The sequence below is a fragment of the Ailuropoda melanoleuca genome, chromosome X (genome assembly GCF_002007445.2).
Source record: "Ailuropoda melanoleuca isolate Jingjing chromosome X, ASM200744v2, whole genome shotgun sequence".
Classification (NCBI taxonomy): domain Eukaryota; kingdom Metazoa; phylum Chordata; class Mammalia; order Carnivora; family Ursidae; genus Ailuropoda; species Ailuropoda melanoleuca.
The window spans coordinates 41771426-41788744 of record NC_048238.1 but is presented as its reverse complement, the minus strand read 5'-3'; the positions used below and the strand labels follow the sequence as shown (position 1 = coordinate 41788744).

The 17319-nt window shown below is 43.9% G+C and overlaps 1 long non-coding RNA gene across 1 annotated transcript in view; it reads right to left on the bottom strand.

The window, feature by feature from the left end:
* The window catches only part of LOC117797436, a 131284-nt gene extending 114398 nt beyond the window's left edge, over nucleotides 1-16886 (bottom strand). The window contains exon 1 of the long non-coding RNA XR_004622406.1: nucleotides 16635-16886. This is a non-coding gene — a long non-coding RNA (uncharacterized LOC117797436). The remainder of the gene's footprint in view (nucleotides 1-16634) is intronic.
* Nucleotides 16887-17319: the final 433 nt, after the last annotated feature.

The window sequence follows — 17319 nt, the reverse complement described above, 5'->3', positions numbered from 1 at the left end:
CAATTTTTTAAAAGAATAATTTGGGAGGGATCACTCTACCTGATGGCTTACTATATAGCTATAGTAATCAAGGTAATTATTGTATTAACAGAGATATAGATATAATCAATGGAATAGAATCAAAAACCCATAAATGGACCCACACAAATAACACCCAACTAGTTTTTGACAAAGATGCAAAAACAATCCAATGGAGGAACTATAGCCTTTTCAACAAATGGTGCTGCAGCAACTGGATATCTATAAGAAAAAAAAAATGAACCTTAACCTAAACCTCAAACTCTATACAATTAACTGAAAATGGATCGTGGAGTTAATGTAAAATGTAAAACTGTTTTAGAAACAAACTTTTAGAATCAAAACATAGGAAAAAAATCTTTGGGACCTAGGACTCAATCAAGAGTTCTTAGATTTGACACCAAAAGCACAATCCTTAAAAGGAAAAATTGATGAATTGGACTTTAACAAAATTAAAGACATTTGTTCCATTGAAAGACTCTGTTTAAAGATGAAAGGACAAGTTACAGACTGGGAGAAAATATTTGTCACCCCTATATCCAACAAAGGCCTTATATCTAGTATACATAAAAAACTCAGCACAACAATAAAAAAGCAAACAATCCGATTAGAAATGGCAAAAGACATGAACATACATTTCACCAAAAAGGAGATATAGATGGCAAATAAGTATCTGAAAAAATGTTCAACATCACCAGCCATTAGAGAAATGTAAATTAAGACCACAACATGATATCACTAGGCACCTGTTAGAACAGTTGAAATAAAAAATAGTGATAAATACCAAATGCTGGTGAGGACACAGAGAAACTGGATCTCCATACATTGCTGGTGTGAATGTAGGATGGTGCAGCCAGTCTGGAGAAGAGCTGGTGGTAGAGTAAATACAAAGAGGTAACATGAGGCAGTTCTTTGGTGGTGATGGACAAGTTCTGGATCTTGATTGTGATAGTGGCATAAAACTACACACACACACACACACACACACACACACACATAAATGCAGGGGTTTTTTACTGGCAAAAACTGAATGAGGTCTATATTCTAATTAACAGTAATATACCAGGGGCGCCTGGGTGGCACAGCGGTTAAGCGTCTGCCTTCAGCTCAGGGCGTGATCCCGGCGTTATGGGATCGAGCCCCACATCAGGCTCCTCCACTATGAGCCTGCTTCTTCCTCTCCCATTCCCCCTGCTTGTGTTCCCTCTCTCACTGGCTGTCTCTATCTCTGTCGAATAAATTAAAAAAAAAACAACAAAACAGTAATATACCAATGTCAGTTTCCTAGTTTTGATAGTATATACTATAGCAATGTAAGATGCCACCACTAGGAGAAGCTGGGTGAGGCTGAGGTGGTACTATTTTTGCAATTTCCTGCAAGTCTATATTTATTTCAAAATAAAAAAAATTAAGAAATCTATCATCCCCCAAAAAGTCTGCCCTTTCTGACCATTAGGCTGGGCCTCCTGTGACCTAAGCTGGCCAGTCAGCATGAACCTCCCTCCTAGGCACAGTATTTGGATAAAGGCAGGTCACATTACACAAATCAGCCAATCAGAGTCCTCCTTGGGACCTTTCTTGCCTACCAAGGAAGATAACATGGAGGAGCCCTGATAATGCAATTTGAGCCCCTAGATCCAGCTGTGTCTCAAAGCATAGAAGACTGCATTTCCCAATTGTGCAAGCCAATAAATTCCTCTAAAAACACTGGTGTATGATAGGGAGAAACCAAAAGGCCATCAGTCATAATAATTACTAACTACAGTTTTTGCCTTGTTTCTGTTTCCTTCTGTCCATGTCACTCTGAGTCTTTGAAAACATAGGGTAGAAATTGAGCCACATCCATTAAAGAGTTGAGATGGAAATAATGATGGTGCAGTTAGCACCAATGTAATGTTTGAGTGCAGAAATTTTCTGTGAATGCCTGAAATTATACTATAAAGAAATCTACCTACCCTGTGCAGATAATGGCCTCTCTGCCAGTGAACGTCATTTCTGCTTAAGTTGAACGCAATAAGCACATAACACAAGGAAGCAGATGGAAGATCACAGTCAGAAGTTAAAGTCAACTTTCCTATGTGTCAAGGGAGAAATTTTTAGGGAAATACAAACTAGATCTGAATCAAGTAAAAGGTGTCTAACTAGAGAAAAATATCCATATGGGAGATTATCTTGTGACAACAGGCAGCCTCAGTTGCCTAGGTGACTCCCACAGGAAGATGTTAGCCATGTGGCTTTCCTTATAACCTGTCAGGATAGGCTAATATCTCCAGGGTCTGACATCAGGAGCTCCAGATAAATGGGCCTTTGTTTGCCATCTTCCACAGCATGGCAACACAAGTATTAAGACAAGCCAGAGCCTAGAAGTAGACCCACTAAACCCTCTCACAAGGGAGCTGGCTCACCTTCAGATGTGGCGGCAGGACGAATATAATGCCCAGGAGCTGTGGGAGCAAACAGCAGAGGGCAGTCTGGGTCACTAGTTAGGTGCGTTGGGTGAGGTGGCCGAGGAAGCTCCAATCTGAAGTGCCAAGAATTCTAGCTAGCTCTCGGGGTATAGCGGCAGAGTACCAAGGAACAGGCTACATATGGGTGTGATTCTTGGAAATCTAAGCAGGTTGTCAGCCTTGGGGGCATCTTACAACAGGAGGCAAGACTGTGGGTACTGGACTGGCTGTGGAAGCCAAAACTTGATTCCATGGGTAGTCAGTTGGGGAAAGGTATTAGGACATACTGAAAGAGATAAGCACAGAGCTCTAATCTGAGATCATCCGGAGGGGGGACAGACAGGTCATCGTGGCAGATACCCAGGCTAAAGAAACAAGACAGAAGCCCAGTTCTGTGAAATGGGCTATAAAGACCCAGAAATGAATTTAGAAGCAAGCAGAGCCCAACACTGAGCCCCAGAATGTTAAAACAGAGCTCCCAAAATTTCCACTGAGAACAGATAGCGTTTGTAGAGAATGAGGCAAAATTTGGCCTCTAGGTGGAAATTGAGGGGCACCTCTAGGGGAAAAAGGGTAATAATGACTGGGAACCCAGCTAGAAACATCATACTACCATCCTGAAACTTCCTTCAGTTCTATGTATGCCACTACTAGAGCTGGATTCCATTCCTTATAAGAAAATTCTCTATTAGTATTATGCGTCATAATTTAAATGGTTATCAGCCATTTATACCTTAGTACGAATTTGCTTACATTTTTCCTTCCTGAGAGCAGGTGTCCATGGAAATCGGAGGAAGTTATTCATCTAGCAGAGTCTTGCTGAGAGGCTATGAGCCAGGCACTGTGCTATGTGCTAGGGATACAAAGATGAGGCAAAACACATGTGCTTCATCGCTGAAGAATTTCACAACCTTCTATATTAAGGGTGGGAAGGAAGCCACTAAAGGGAAAAAATGTGTGCAGGAGGAAAGCTGGTTTGACTATAAACAAATATTTTTTCTTATTTTCCAGTGTTTCCAAATAGAACTTATTTCTCCATGGAAATCCCTCAAACGATCCTTGCCATTTTTCCACAGCCCTTAGCCCATCCCTAATTCTTCAAATAGCATCAGGGCTTCTTGGTCCATGCTTAACAGTCAGGAATAGAGCTGCTGGGAAGATAATTTTGTTTCATATACTTGGATTTATTTACAAGGAAAACCCAGTCCAAAGAGATAAAGCAACCAGAAGAAATCATGAAGGGAGTTCATGGCAGAAGTTCATGATTTCCCAAAACCTCTCATCAGAACCTTCTCAACTGCATCATAGCATCTCCCAACAATAGGCCAGGAAAGCTGTAACAGAGAAACCCCAGATCACTTGTTTTCCGAAGTCCACCACATATACTTCAAACCCCTTGGCCTGGTTTTCAAAGGCTTCCACTCTCTTTGGTCTACATAATTGCACTACTTTGATCACTCATCTACTTCAGCTATTTGACTCTCATATCATCTGTGCTTTCTGATTTCCGTGCCCTTGCTTATGCCATCCTTTCCACCAGATGCCCTATGACCACCATCTCCATATAAGGAATTCCTACTAGTTCTTCAGTGCCATCCCATTCACAAAGTCATCCACAATCTCACCCACCAGCAAAGATCTCTATTTTTGTGCTTGTACCATTCCAATGGCTCTTACCACATACTGCCTCAGATGGGTATTTTGTAACTCTATTATCTGTCCAAATGAAAGACAGGGACTCTAATGCATATCTGGAACTCCCCCAGCATTCCAACACAGTACATTCTGGGCATCACACATATCTGATAAATGAATGAATGAATGGTTTGAATTGAATTGAAATGAATTTAACTTGAATTCCTGTCATTGGCCAAAAGGTGGAGACCAAATCACAGCAATGCTGTTCTAAAAGCTTGGCCTGGCTGGGACAGACTCTATAGGCGAGAGAAGGAGAAACTAGAAAGCTACAGAGGAACCAATTAAGGGACCCGTGATTATCATGGAGTGAGCAGATAAAAGTAGAGATCCAGATGGTAGAACTGGACCTGGACAGGAAAGAATAAACTGGAAACACATTGCAAGCTGAGACATGGGGCCTGTAAGAGATAAAGAATAAGGTTTTAATTTGGGAGACTAAACATGGAGGTGCCCCAGACACAAACAAGCAGACAGTAATGTCAAACTGCTTTATACTTTTCTGTCTTTTTGGTTTTTGTAGTTTTATGGTTTTATTAACACAAATACGACGTGCACATAAGCTGTCTATCTCTTCATTTTCTTCACTGTGCAGCCTGGCATTGGGATTGGCGACACTGATGGCCTGCTGGGCTGCTCTTTCTACAGTGGCTTGGTGGGTTCTTGGAGGCGACATTGTGAGCAATCTTGGCCCAGTAAGATCTGTTGCACACCAGCAGCACTTGAGATAGACTAGAAACCTCCAGAAGCTACAGGGCAGAATGTGCTTTGTTTTCTTGCTTCCATAACTGATGTTGAGCATCAAGAGAAGGCCCTTGATTCTTCTGGGGACCCTACTGTCAGTGCCTCTGGATTTTCGCCAGTTGTGCTTAATTTTGACCTATCAGTCTGACTGGTGCCGAATGAACTCCTTGGTCCTCTTTTTAATGATCTTGGGCTTCACAAGGGTTCTGAGGCAGCCATGATACTGAATAGGAGATGGCTGCCACCTCCAGAGGCAGCACAGAGGAAGAGACTGCTTTTCTCCTTCCTGATTAAAGTGGTAAGCTTAGTTAATAATCATTCATTTTTTAAAAATTTGTTGAAAGGTATTGGAAATCTCTGAGGCACAGAAATGCAGGCTGTGTCCCCAGGAACCCTGCCCTGCACCTCCTATCTCCCCACACCCATGCTCTGTGGAGACACTTTTCCAAAGAAGACATCCAGATGGCTAACAGACACATGAAAACATGCTCAACATTACTCATCATCAGGGAAATACAATCAAAACCTCAATGAGATGCCACCTCACACCTGTCAGAATGGCTAACATTAACAATTCAGGAAAAACAGATGTTGGCGAGGATGCAGAGAAAGGGGAACCCTCTTATACTGTTGGTGGGAATGCAAGCTGGTGCAGCCACTCTGGAAAACAGTATGGAGCTTCCTCAAAAAGCTAAAAATAGAACTGTCCTATGATCCAGCAATTGCACTACTAGGCATTTATCCTAAGGATACAAAAACAGTGACTTGAAGGGGTACAAGCACCCCAATGTTTATGGCAGCAATGACCACAGTAGCCAAAATATGGAAGGAGCCCAGATGTCCACTGACTGATGAATGGATAAAGAAGATGTGGTGTGTGTGTGTGTATAATTCCATTATATATGTGGTATTTTATATATATATATATATATATATATATATAACATATATAGATACAGATGTGGTATATGGAATACACACACACACACACACACACTGGAATATTACTCAGCCATCAAAAAGAATGAAATCTTGCCATTTGCAATGATGTGGACAGAACTAGAGGGTATTATGTTGTGCGAAATAAGTTAGTCAAAGAAAGACAAATGCCATATGATTTCATTCATATGAGGAATTTAAGAAACAGAAGTGATGAACATGGGGGAAGGGAAGGAAAAAATAAAAGGGAGGCAAACCATAAGAGACTCTTAACTATAGGGAACAAACCATAAGAGACTCTTAACTATAGGGAACAAACTGAGGGTTGCTGGAGGGGAGGTGGGTGGGGGGATGGGGTAAATGGGTGATGGGTCTTTGTTGTAATGAGCACTGGGTGTTATATGCAGGTGATGAATCACTAAATTCTACCCCTGAAACTAATAATATACTATATGTTAACTAACTTGAAATAAAATCTAAAAAGTATAATAATAATAATAATAGCCCAAAGGTAGATGCATGCCAAATGGCCAACAACCAATGAATGGATAAACAAAATGTGGTTTATCCATGCAATGGAATATTATTCAGCCTTAAAAAGGAATGAAGCACTGACACATGCTAAAAAGTGTGTGAACCTTGAAAGCATTATGCTACATGAGAGGGACCAGTCATAAAAATCACAAGCTGTATGGTTTCATTTATATGAAATGTCCAGAACAGGCAAATCCATAGAGACAGAAGGTAGATTAGTGGTTGCCTGGGGTGGTGGGGAATAAGGGCTGACACCTAATGGGCATGAGGTTTCTTTTAGGGGGGACAAAATTGGTCTAAAATTAGATTGCAGTAATGGTTACTTGACCTTGTAAATACATTTAAAAACCACTTCTCAAAGGTGAATTGTGAGGTATGTGCATTACATCTCAACAAAGCTATCTTTTTTATCTTCAAATTTAAAATTTTAGAACCTTTTACACTAGGGCAGTGGTTGTTGGTGGAGAGCAAGGGGATGATTTTGTCCCTAGGCATCATTCGGCAATATCTAGAGACATTTTTGATTGCTCATAACCAGGGGAGGTGCTACTGGCATCCAGTGGCTAGAGGTCAGGGGTGCTACTAAACATCCTACAAGGCACAGGACAGGCCCTACAACAAAGAAAAATCTGGCCCCAAATGTCAATACAGCCTTGCCTGAGACACCCTGATCAAAGATATAAGCACTTTTAAATAAAAATGACTGGGGGTGCCTGGATGGCTCAGTCGTTAAGTGTCTGCAGGGTGTGATCCCTGAGTCCTGAGATCGAGTCCCACATTGGGCTCCCTGCTCAGTGGGGACTCTGCTTCCCCCTCTGACCCTCACCCTACTTGTGTTCTCTCTCAAATAAATAAATAAAATCTTTAAAAAAAATAAAATAAAATAAGAATGACTGTTCCTAATACTCTCATCGAGGTTTGTTATTGTTGCTCTGTTATGGCATTTGTTACCCACCCTCACCCCCACCCCCATACACCTGTCGGACTCAGGAGTTGCTGCCCATCTTTCGTAACTGGACTCTGAGGGGTAAAGTGGTCACTAGGATGCATGAATTCATGTTTATTGCAGTGAACAACCCCTCTGCTCTCGTAATGGTTAGAAACCGCTTCAGGATTACAGCCAGAGCTCTTGAAAATAGTTATGCAACAGTTTTTCAAGATAGTTAATGGTTCTACAAAATGAATATCTTAACCTTCTAATGAAAGTACCTAATTTAGAAAGTAAAGAAACACCCATATTTTATAGTCTAGAAAATGTAAATCTGTGCTTTCAAAAGAGACCTTACGTGAAATGCATACATGAGTCAGGAGGTGTATTTATCAATATATATTTATACAAAAGATGCATTATAAAGCTAAGGGATCTGGTGAGGCTGAGTAAGTTATTTACCAGATGACGATGAGTGCCTATGGAAAAATTTTGTGACAGGCAAGTTAAAGTAAGCTGAGGAAAGCCACAGGGACAGCCCTCTCTACAGGCACACCTTGTTTTTTTTAATGTTTCTTTGTTTTTTAAAGATTTTATTTGAGAGAGAGAGAAAGAGCATGAGTGGGGGGAGGGGCAGAGGGAGAGGGAGAAGCAGACTCCCCACTAAGTGGGGAGCCGGACATGGGGTTCAGTCCCAGGATGCTGAGATCATGACCCAAGCTGAAAGCAGACGCTTAACTGACTGAGCCACCCAGGTGTCCCTGGGCATACCTTGGTTTATTGCACTTTACTTTATTGTGCTTCACAGATACATACAATATTGGGATGCTGGAAGCATTTGTTTTTAGGAGTCAGACTCCCGTCGCTGCTTTCTTGGTTTCTCTCAGGGACACTGCTCATATGCCTAGAAGCCTTTTCACCTTACCCTTTTTTTTAAGATTTTATTTATTTATTTGACACAGAGATAGAGACAGTCAGAGAGAGAGGGGAACACAAGCAGGGGGAGTAGGAGAGGAAGAAGCAGGCTCCCAGCGGAGGATCCTGATGCGGGGCTCGATCCCATAATGCCGGGATCACGCCCTGAGCCGAAGGCAGACGCTTAACGACTAAGCCACCCAGGCGCCCCTTCACCTTACCCTTATTACACTTCTAACAAAACCAATTCTCCAAAAAAAAAATAAAAGTTCTGACAAGATCTTCACCTGGATGGTTGATAATGTCTAAATTTTACCTTTCCCAAGGGTGTATGTATTATAAACCTTATCAGAGCCTTTAGCCAAAGGAATGAGTGTAAAATTGGAAACTTAAGACTTGTTAGATAGGGCTATGGAATTAGCACATCACAGCAACGACACAGATAAATCTAAAAATAATTATGCTTAGTGAATGAAGCCAGAGGAGAGCGAATATACACAGTATGAATCCATTTATATAAAATTCTAGGAAATACAAACAGAAAGCAGACAGTGGTTGCATGGAGATGGGACAGTAGGAGGAAAGGCTGGGAGAGAGGAATTCCAAAGGGGCGTGAGGAAACTGTTCGGGGTGATGCATACGTTCACTATCTTGACCGTGGCAGTGGTTTCACAGGTGTATGCATATGCCAAAACTCATCAAATCACCTACACTTTAGGGGCACCTGGGTGGCTCAGTCAGTTAAGCATCTGACTTTGACTCATATGATCTCAGGGTCCTGGGACCAAGTCCCACGTCGGGCTCTCTGCTCAGCGGGGAGTCTGCTTTTCCCTCTCTCTCCCTCTGTGCACTCGTGCACATGCTCTCTCTCTCTCTCTCAAATAAATAAATAAAATCTTTTAAAAAATCACCTACACTTTAAGTATGTGCCACGTATGGCATGTCAATTGTAATGCAAGTGGTAGAAAAAAATTTAAGCTTACAATATATGTATTTTAAAGAGCATTGTGCAATTTCCAAAGGGAAGTTAAACTAGCAAGTTATAGGAATGGTAAGGCAAGATAACATTCTAAAAATACATTATCCTAAACTCTAACATACTGAAAAAATATTTAATCTGTATTTACACGGCAAGAGTGAAATCTAGCGGACATTGCTACGGCTTAATAAAACTGAAGTAAACCTTGAGTTGAGGCTTGGGGTAATTTCCTCTTTTGCTGGTTCAGTGGGTTCACATTGTTCTCTTCTGAACCCCAGGTCTGTTCCCAAGCTCCTCCCCCTCCAGTCTACTCTGTACCCTGCCCCCAGATCCCCAGTAATCAAGGCATTACAAGAGGGTCATGAAGAGCTGGATGCAGTGGGCAAGTGAACAGAGCAAAGATGATCACTGAGTAACCACAGTATCCAAGCACAACTGCAAGGCCATCTCTCACTTACATCACCTGGGCAACAAACAGACCAGGTGTCTTAAAATTGAGCTTCCACAGATACTCCACGGATTTCATCCAGGAGGTTGAGAAACAGGAGGAACGAGGTAGTTAGTGGTCTCAGACGGTGACAGTACTGAAATCACTGAAGTTCTGGCACATAAATAGTTCTCAACTCTGCTACAAAAGGTTCCACGTGCAGATGGGGAGTTTGAGGAGTCCCACTCCCAATTGTGGTCTGTATATTCGCGTGGGGCTCAGCCAGAGCTGGGGGTGGGACACAGGGGCCCAGGCACAGGGTCTCAAGGGCAGCCCCACAGAGATGAGGTCAGGTGGGGTGGCGCCTTTCCCTCCGCATCTGCACACGAACGCCTACAAATGGCATGTTGGTCTGGGATCCCTCAGTCTAAGGACAGAAACCCTCCTCCCCAAGCAACTCATGAAGTGGAACAGGACCTACAACATTGCAAGAGCTGATGTCCTAGTGTTGTTTTTGCTAACAAATGCCACTGAAACGTGCAGCCCCCACTCCGTACCCACAACAGTATGGGATGCAGGTATGGCTGCAAAGAGCAGCAAATAAAATCAGAAATACAGTCCATGTTGTTGCCACTTCTGGTGTTGAGAATTGTCAGACTTCTGCACACCCAGCAGAGTGAGCTTTCCTGCCTGTGGGGTTTGTGAGATCCCAAGGAAACTCCAGAGACCAGCTCCAGTTTGCCACTCCCCTTGCGAAAACCCCAAGCCACCAGCAGATGATGCCTGCAATTCCTTCACAGAGGAACAAGATGGTTTTGCTGGTTCATTCCACAGCTGGGTTTTGATGGCATGTGGCACTGATGTCCCCCTCCTTCCCGGCTGCTTAGCTAAATCCTGGGCATGAGGGCTTCCTAAGATCAGGGTCAGGCTATGGGGAGATGATGCAGGAAATACTAAGTATTGGGGGCCTCTTATCTGTCCTCTGGGGACCCTCTTTCCTTTTTTTAATCAGATTTCCTCTCCCTCTTCACTAGTCCTGCTTGGTACCCAGTGCCCTGCTCGCTGCCTTCTGACTGTCCTTCCTTCCAGAACCTCCCCATTACCCTCGCCCCATCCAAACTGCCCTGTTCTGTGCCTCTCATCCTCAGAGCCAATTCAGCGAGCTGACCACGGAGCTGCTAGGGGATAAATCTGGCACCATATTTCTCCTCGGGTTATGATCTTTAGGGAGAAAGGTTTTAACACAAAGAGTAATTCATTGGAGACAGGAGAGAGAGAGGTTTTTGAATAGCTGGGGCCTTTTATAGGGCCTTTGTGTTATTCTCTACATGCTATCCCCACACCACCCCCAGTCAGAAAGGCAAGGTTATAATCCCAACTCTGCAAATGAACCAGCAATGTGATTTGCAGCAGAACACATCAGAGTTGGAATCCCACAGTCACTTCCACTAAGGCACGTTTGAACACTCAGGTTACGCTGCCGGGTGGGCAGTTGATGCTGGGCCCACATTTCATGTCATGTGACCCCCGAGAGGCATTACAGGGTGGGGCTGGCTCAGGAACTTGGGCTCTGGCTCCAGACTGCCAGGATTCCAATTCATTTATGCATTATGTAACTTTGGGGCCGGGAACCTAACCTTTCTTGCCTCAGTTTTTCTTTCTGTAAAATGGGGAAATAATGGCACCTGCCTGAAAATGTTGCTGTGATGATGAAATGAATTAGCTAATGTCACAGAGCCTCTACTAGTAGTGTGACCCAGGTTTCTAATGTGTAAAACGGAGGTAATAATGGCCCACATCTCTTCAAAGCATGTGGTGAGGATTAAGGGCACTCTGAGAAGCAGTTAACAGAGTCTTGCACTGAAGACCTGAATAAAAGGGAGACAGTCAATGGTGAATTAGCTAGGCTGACGCTACGTGGTACACCCAATATCTCTCCTTGGGGAAGTCAATACTGTCCCACATGCCTGGCTGGTTATTCATTTTGAGACCCTGAATGGAAACTCATTTCAAGGACTGGCTTGAAAGCACCAAACAGTTCTGTCCTCCCAAAGCCCTGGTTGTGGAAATGATCAAATGGTGACCCCCAGAGCGCTTGCTTGGGATGGTTTATCCCTCCCGGAGGGAAGAGAGCATGACAGACGCATATTTTCCTCCCCACAATTGTACCAAATAGGCGCCTGGCATGTTGCAGGTGGAGCCAGACTTTCAGGATGTCGCTGGGACACCAGCAACACCTTCCTCTGTGGCTGTCTATCCTGCGATTCATTTCGTGCCATGCTCTAAGCTGCACAAAAGCTCTTCTCTTTTGCGTGCCAGCATCTCACCTCCTTCAAATGTCTTGAGGTTTTGGCAAGAAGCGATTGGAACCCGAAGTTCCTGCTTTACTGTGGGCTCCATGACAGCAGCCCAGCCCCCAGCCTGAGGATCCAGCAGAGGGTCCCTGACCGAATCCAAGAGCACATATCACATGGGTCTCTTCTCCTCACCTCAAAAAGACTCCTCTTCTGGGAACTGGCTATCAGTGAAGGTCAGGACACAGTCCAACGCCCAGTTCAAATATTCAGGAGGGAAGCTGAATTTCTGATTTCCTCAACTGGGCTTACATAAAGCTTCAAAGTCTGGTTCTCTGTCCTGTACCCTGTATCCACGCCCCTCAAAGTGAAATATTGTCATCTCTGAAATTCTCTTGAACTCTGTGCTTCTCACTCAGCAACCATGATGACTGAAGTTAAAACAACTCACACTTCGTAACAGTCTTCGTGAATAATTCCAACTGCTGGGACACAGGAAAAGATTTTCATGGAGGCAAAAAGCTTCAACTTGGACATTAATGGAGTCATGTCAAAAAAAAAGAACCCCAAATGTTTATTACAGGCAGGGACAATCAGTCCTCACGTACTCATTGCGTACTTACTGTGTACACAGGTCTGCATCACACTGCACCAAGAGGGATATATTTTAAAAAGGGGGTGTCAACCCTTTTTCTTGCTTTAAGAGAGCCCATATTCTAGCTAGGATGAAAGGATGAAGTGGTTTAGAATTTTAGGAAGCATAAGAAGAGTAGGTTGTTCCATTCACACTCCCGAGTGCCAAGATGATCAGAGAGAGACCGACAATCAGAGTGACTATAGAGCTAATCCACAGGCAAGTTTACGGACTGGTTGTGGAGCGTCTTCTTTGGGGCAAGTCAGCCATGAGGCAAGAGTCAACAATGAATTACCAGATAGAACAGCACCAATGATCAATATCAGGAAGGAGAGAGGTGATATCAGTACTGCTTCTACAGGTATTAGAAGGATAATTAAGGAACTATTAACAACTCTACGCCAATAAATCTGACAACTTAGATGAAATGGACAATTTCATCAAAAGAAAAAACTACACAAGCTCACTCAAAAAGAAATAGATAACTAGATAGCTTCACTGGCGAATTCTACCAAATACTTAAGGGGAGGGGGGTGCCTGGCTGGCTCAGTCGGAAGAGCATGTGACTCTTGATCTCAGGGTCATGAGTTCAAGCTCCACATTGAGGGTAGAGATGACTTAAAAATAATAAAATCTTAAAAAAATAAATAACTAGATGGCATCACTGGCAAATTCTACCAAACACTTAAGGGGAAAAATACCAATTCTATGCAAATTCTTTAAAACTGAAGAGAAAAAAGTACTCCCCAACTCATTCTATGAGGCTGGCATTATACCCTGATACAAAAATCAGACAAAAAGGGACGCCTGGGTGGCTCAGTAGGTTAAGCATCTGCCTTCAGCTCAGGTCATGATCCCAGGGTTTTGTTTTGTTTTGTTTTTTTAAGATTTTATTTATTTATTTGACAGAGAGAGACAGCCAGCGAGAGAGGGAACACAAGCAGGGGGAGTGGGAGAGGAAGAAGCAGGCTCCTAGCGGAGGAGCCCAATGTGGGGCTCGATGTGGGGCTCGATCCCAGAACGCTGGGATCACGTCCTGAGCTGAAGGCAGATGCTTAACAACTGTGCCACCCAGGCGGCCCGGTGATCCCAGGGTTCTTAGACCAAGTCCTGCATTGGGCTCCTTGCTCTGTGGGAAGCCTGCTTCTCTCTCTGCCTACTGCTCAACCAGCTTGTGTGCTCTCTCACTCTCTCTTTCTCTCTGACAAATAAAATCTTTTTTTAAAAAGTCAGACAAAGACATTGGAAAAGAAAACTACAGACCAATGTTTTTGTAATCATAGACAAAATTTTAGCACATCAAATACAACAATATATTAAAAGCATAACACATCGTGAGAGCAAGGGTTTATCCCGGGGATGCAGGGCTGGTTTAACATTTGAAAACCAATGTTATTTCACCATGCTAACAAAGTAAAAAAAAAAATGATATGATCATTTCAACAGAGATAGAAAAAAGCATTTTAAAAACTTCAACACTGATTTCTGATAAAACCTCTCAGCAAACAAGGAATAGAATAAACATTTTTCATCCTGATAATAGGCATCTACGGAAAACCACAGTTAGCACCATACTTAATGGTGAAAGACTGGATGCTTTCTCCCTGACGTGAGAAACAGGACAGGGATTTCCACTCTCACCACTTCTGTTTGGTACTGTACTAAAAGTCATAGCCACTGTAGTCAGGTAAGAAAAAGAAATAAAAGGCATCCATATTGGAAAATAAAAAGTAAAAAGTTATTACAATCACCTATATGATCATCCATGTAGAAAACACAATAGAAGCTACAAAAAAGCTAATGAAACGAAAAATTCTAAACAACATTTTAGCAAATTTGAAAATGAAATTAAGAAAACAGTTCCACTCACAGTAGCATCAAAAATACGAAATACTTAGTTATAACTCTGACAAAAGATTTAAGACCTATACACAGAAAACTACAAAACATTGCCGAGAAAAATTAAATACATAAATAAATGGCCAGGTATGCCTCGTTTACATATCAGAAGACTCAATATTGTGAAGATACCAATTCTACCCAGACTGGTCTACAGATTCAACACAATCCACTCAAAATCCCAGCAGGGTGTGTTGGTTTTTGGCTTTGGGTTTGTCTGGGCAGCTATTAACAGCTGCTAATAGCAATGTAAACAGTTCTGTTCCTATGCATTTTCCAGAAGAGGAGTATAATGTGGGGATTTTAGAGCCATGTTAGAGCTGGTAGGGTGGGCAGTCATTAGTAGAGGCAGTTACACAAATAATGGCTTTTCAGCAATCACAGTGATACAGAAAGAGAGGGATCGGAGTGGAATTCTAAGGAGGAGCTAATGACAAGGAGTTACAACCCTCGGCAACTAGAGTGACCTGGGCTACTCCAGGGGCTGGAATGGTGAGGGGACCTGAGAGGAGAGTGAGTCTGCTCCAGCCACCTTCTTACCAAGTTCTTCCAGTTCTGACTCTTGCTTTGTTTTGCTTTTAATTATCTTTTTTTTGAAATTTATTTATTTATTTATTTATTTGACAGAGAGAGAGGCAGTGGAGAGGGAACACAAGCAGGGGGAGTGGGAGAGGGAGAAGCAGGCTTCCTACTGAGCAGGGAGCCGGATGCTGGGCTCTATCCCAGAACCCTGGGATCATGACCTGAGCCGAAGGCAGCCGCTTAACGACTGAGCCACCCAGGAGCCCCATGAGTTCTGACTCCTGTATTTCAAGGCAATTTCAGACAAGTAACTGTTGTAAACTGACTATTTTTCCAGTCTGCCCTTGTCCTAGAGAAATGGGCTTCCGGTAAATGACAGCATCCTGATTAAAACAAACAGGGAGCATTCAGAAATCTTGACAGAGGGAAAACAAAATTGAACACCGAAGGCTGGGCAGATTAGAGCCCTTCCTCTCTGTGATGACCCATATTAACACAGCCAGAGAAAGTTATCAGAATACTCTCTCCATAAGTTATCAATTTGATCAAGAGTTAGGTTCATTTGTGTACGCTAGCGTTCACTTTTAGAGTTCGCTTTTTTGTCCCATTACTTTCACGTTTACTTTTATTTTTTAACTATGTAGCTTCCCCCACTTTATTATGCATCACAAGAGGAAATGTTGGGAATGTAATGTGAACACAAGCGTTTCTTGTTGCCTTTAGATAAAGATTAATGTTTCGGGCAACGTTCTCCCGTCCCCTCCCTCTTCGGGAACTTTACACTATTGCTCAATACACTTTGCTTTTCTGCCCACCAAAAAAAATAAAATAAAATAAAATTAATGTTGCGTTTCAAAACTAGACTGCAGTATGGTTTCGAGATAAACCTGGTTCCAGGTCCTTAACGTATTTCTGGAATTAACAGCAAAAAGAAAACCCACATGGGGAAATATCTAATTGCAAAAGCACCAACTGCTAGGGAGCCCCGCTCGCCTAAGGAGCCTTGCTCTGCGGTCCTGGGGTCAGGGGAGGTTCATCAGGTAGGATTTCTGCTTAATAAAGTGACTTCTGTGAAATGTCCCTAAATCCCAAATCCGACGATGCAATTTTAGCAGTGGAGAGAATGAATGAATGGAAGCACTGCAAGAATGACTGCGAGGGGACGGGCACCTGCTGGGCGTGTGACTGAGTTTAGGATAAATGAGGAACACGCGAGGTCAGCCCCCAACACCAGTGATCTCTGAATTTTGCTTCCGGAGTACCACTTTCAGCCCCTTTGACAAGTTAACACACTGAGGCACCGAGACGGGATTCGAACTTGCTCACCATCATGAAAGCCCCATCCCCACAAGCCTCGAAGTCTCTCCAAGCAACCATCGCGCCTGCGCCCAACCAGCGGCCGATTGGCGCTCGGCGCGTGACCGAGGCGGGGCTGACGTCCCTCCGGCGCACAGGATAAGCTTGGGATTGGCGAAAGCTCGCGCCGACCAATCAGATCCCAAAATGAGTCTTGGGGCCCGCCTCTTCGTCCTAGGATCCAATCGCTAGGCCCTGCACGCGCAAGCCGCCGATTCAAAGGAAAGCACCAAGGAGGGCGGGGCCGAGCTGCGACGGAGGCCTGGGAAAGGTGGCGTTCTCAGTCCTAGAATGGGTACTTACCGGGGACTTGGGTAGGAACCGGGAGAGCGAGCGGGGGCTGCGGACGGCCAAGGTAGTGCCACTCCTGCCTCCATCGGTGGCTTGTGCGCAATCCCCTTGCACGGGGGTGCTGGCAGTCCTTCGGGCCTCTCCAGCCCACACAATGGTTTGTTCCGGAATAGACGCCCCCTACCCAGTGGTACCTCCCAGAGCAGACTGTTCCAGCTCTACCTCCTAAAGGGGTATTACCTGGGAGGACGGTTCTATCTTGGACTGTTCATCCCTACCTCCTGTAGGCCCCCTAGTGGTATGATCAAGGAGGCTTCTATGCAAATACCCTGTGAACCATTTCTCCTCCTCCTCCTCCCCCCACTCCCCAGTGGACCCTCCCATCCCTGTCCCCCGTGACGCATACACACTGCACACGGACGTCCCTAAAGGGATGGTACCCGGCCCTGACCCTGAAGATCTTGCAGAGAACAAAGGCCAAGGAATCCATCCACCTGCCTCAAAGCTCCCACTCCAGGAGTGGGCTGAGGATGTTGGTAATTGGACAGCATTGTGGCAGCATCTGTCAAAATAAAAACTGGAAACTTCCTCCACTGGAACGTCATATCCACCAAAGCACGAACGTGTGACTTAGTTCCTTGAGGTCTCCCCAGCACCTAGAGCAGTGTCCATCACTTATTAGGCACTCTTAAGGCGT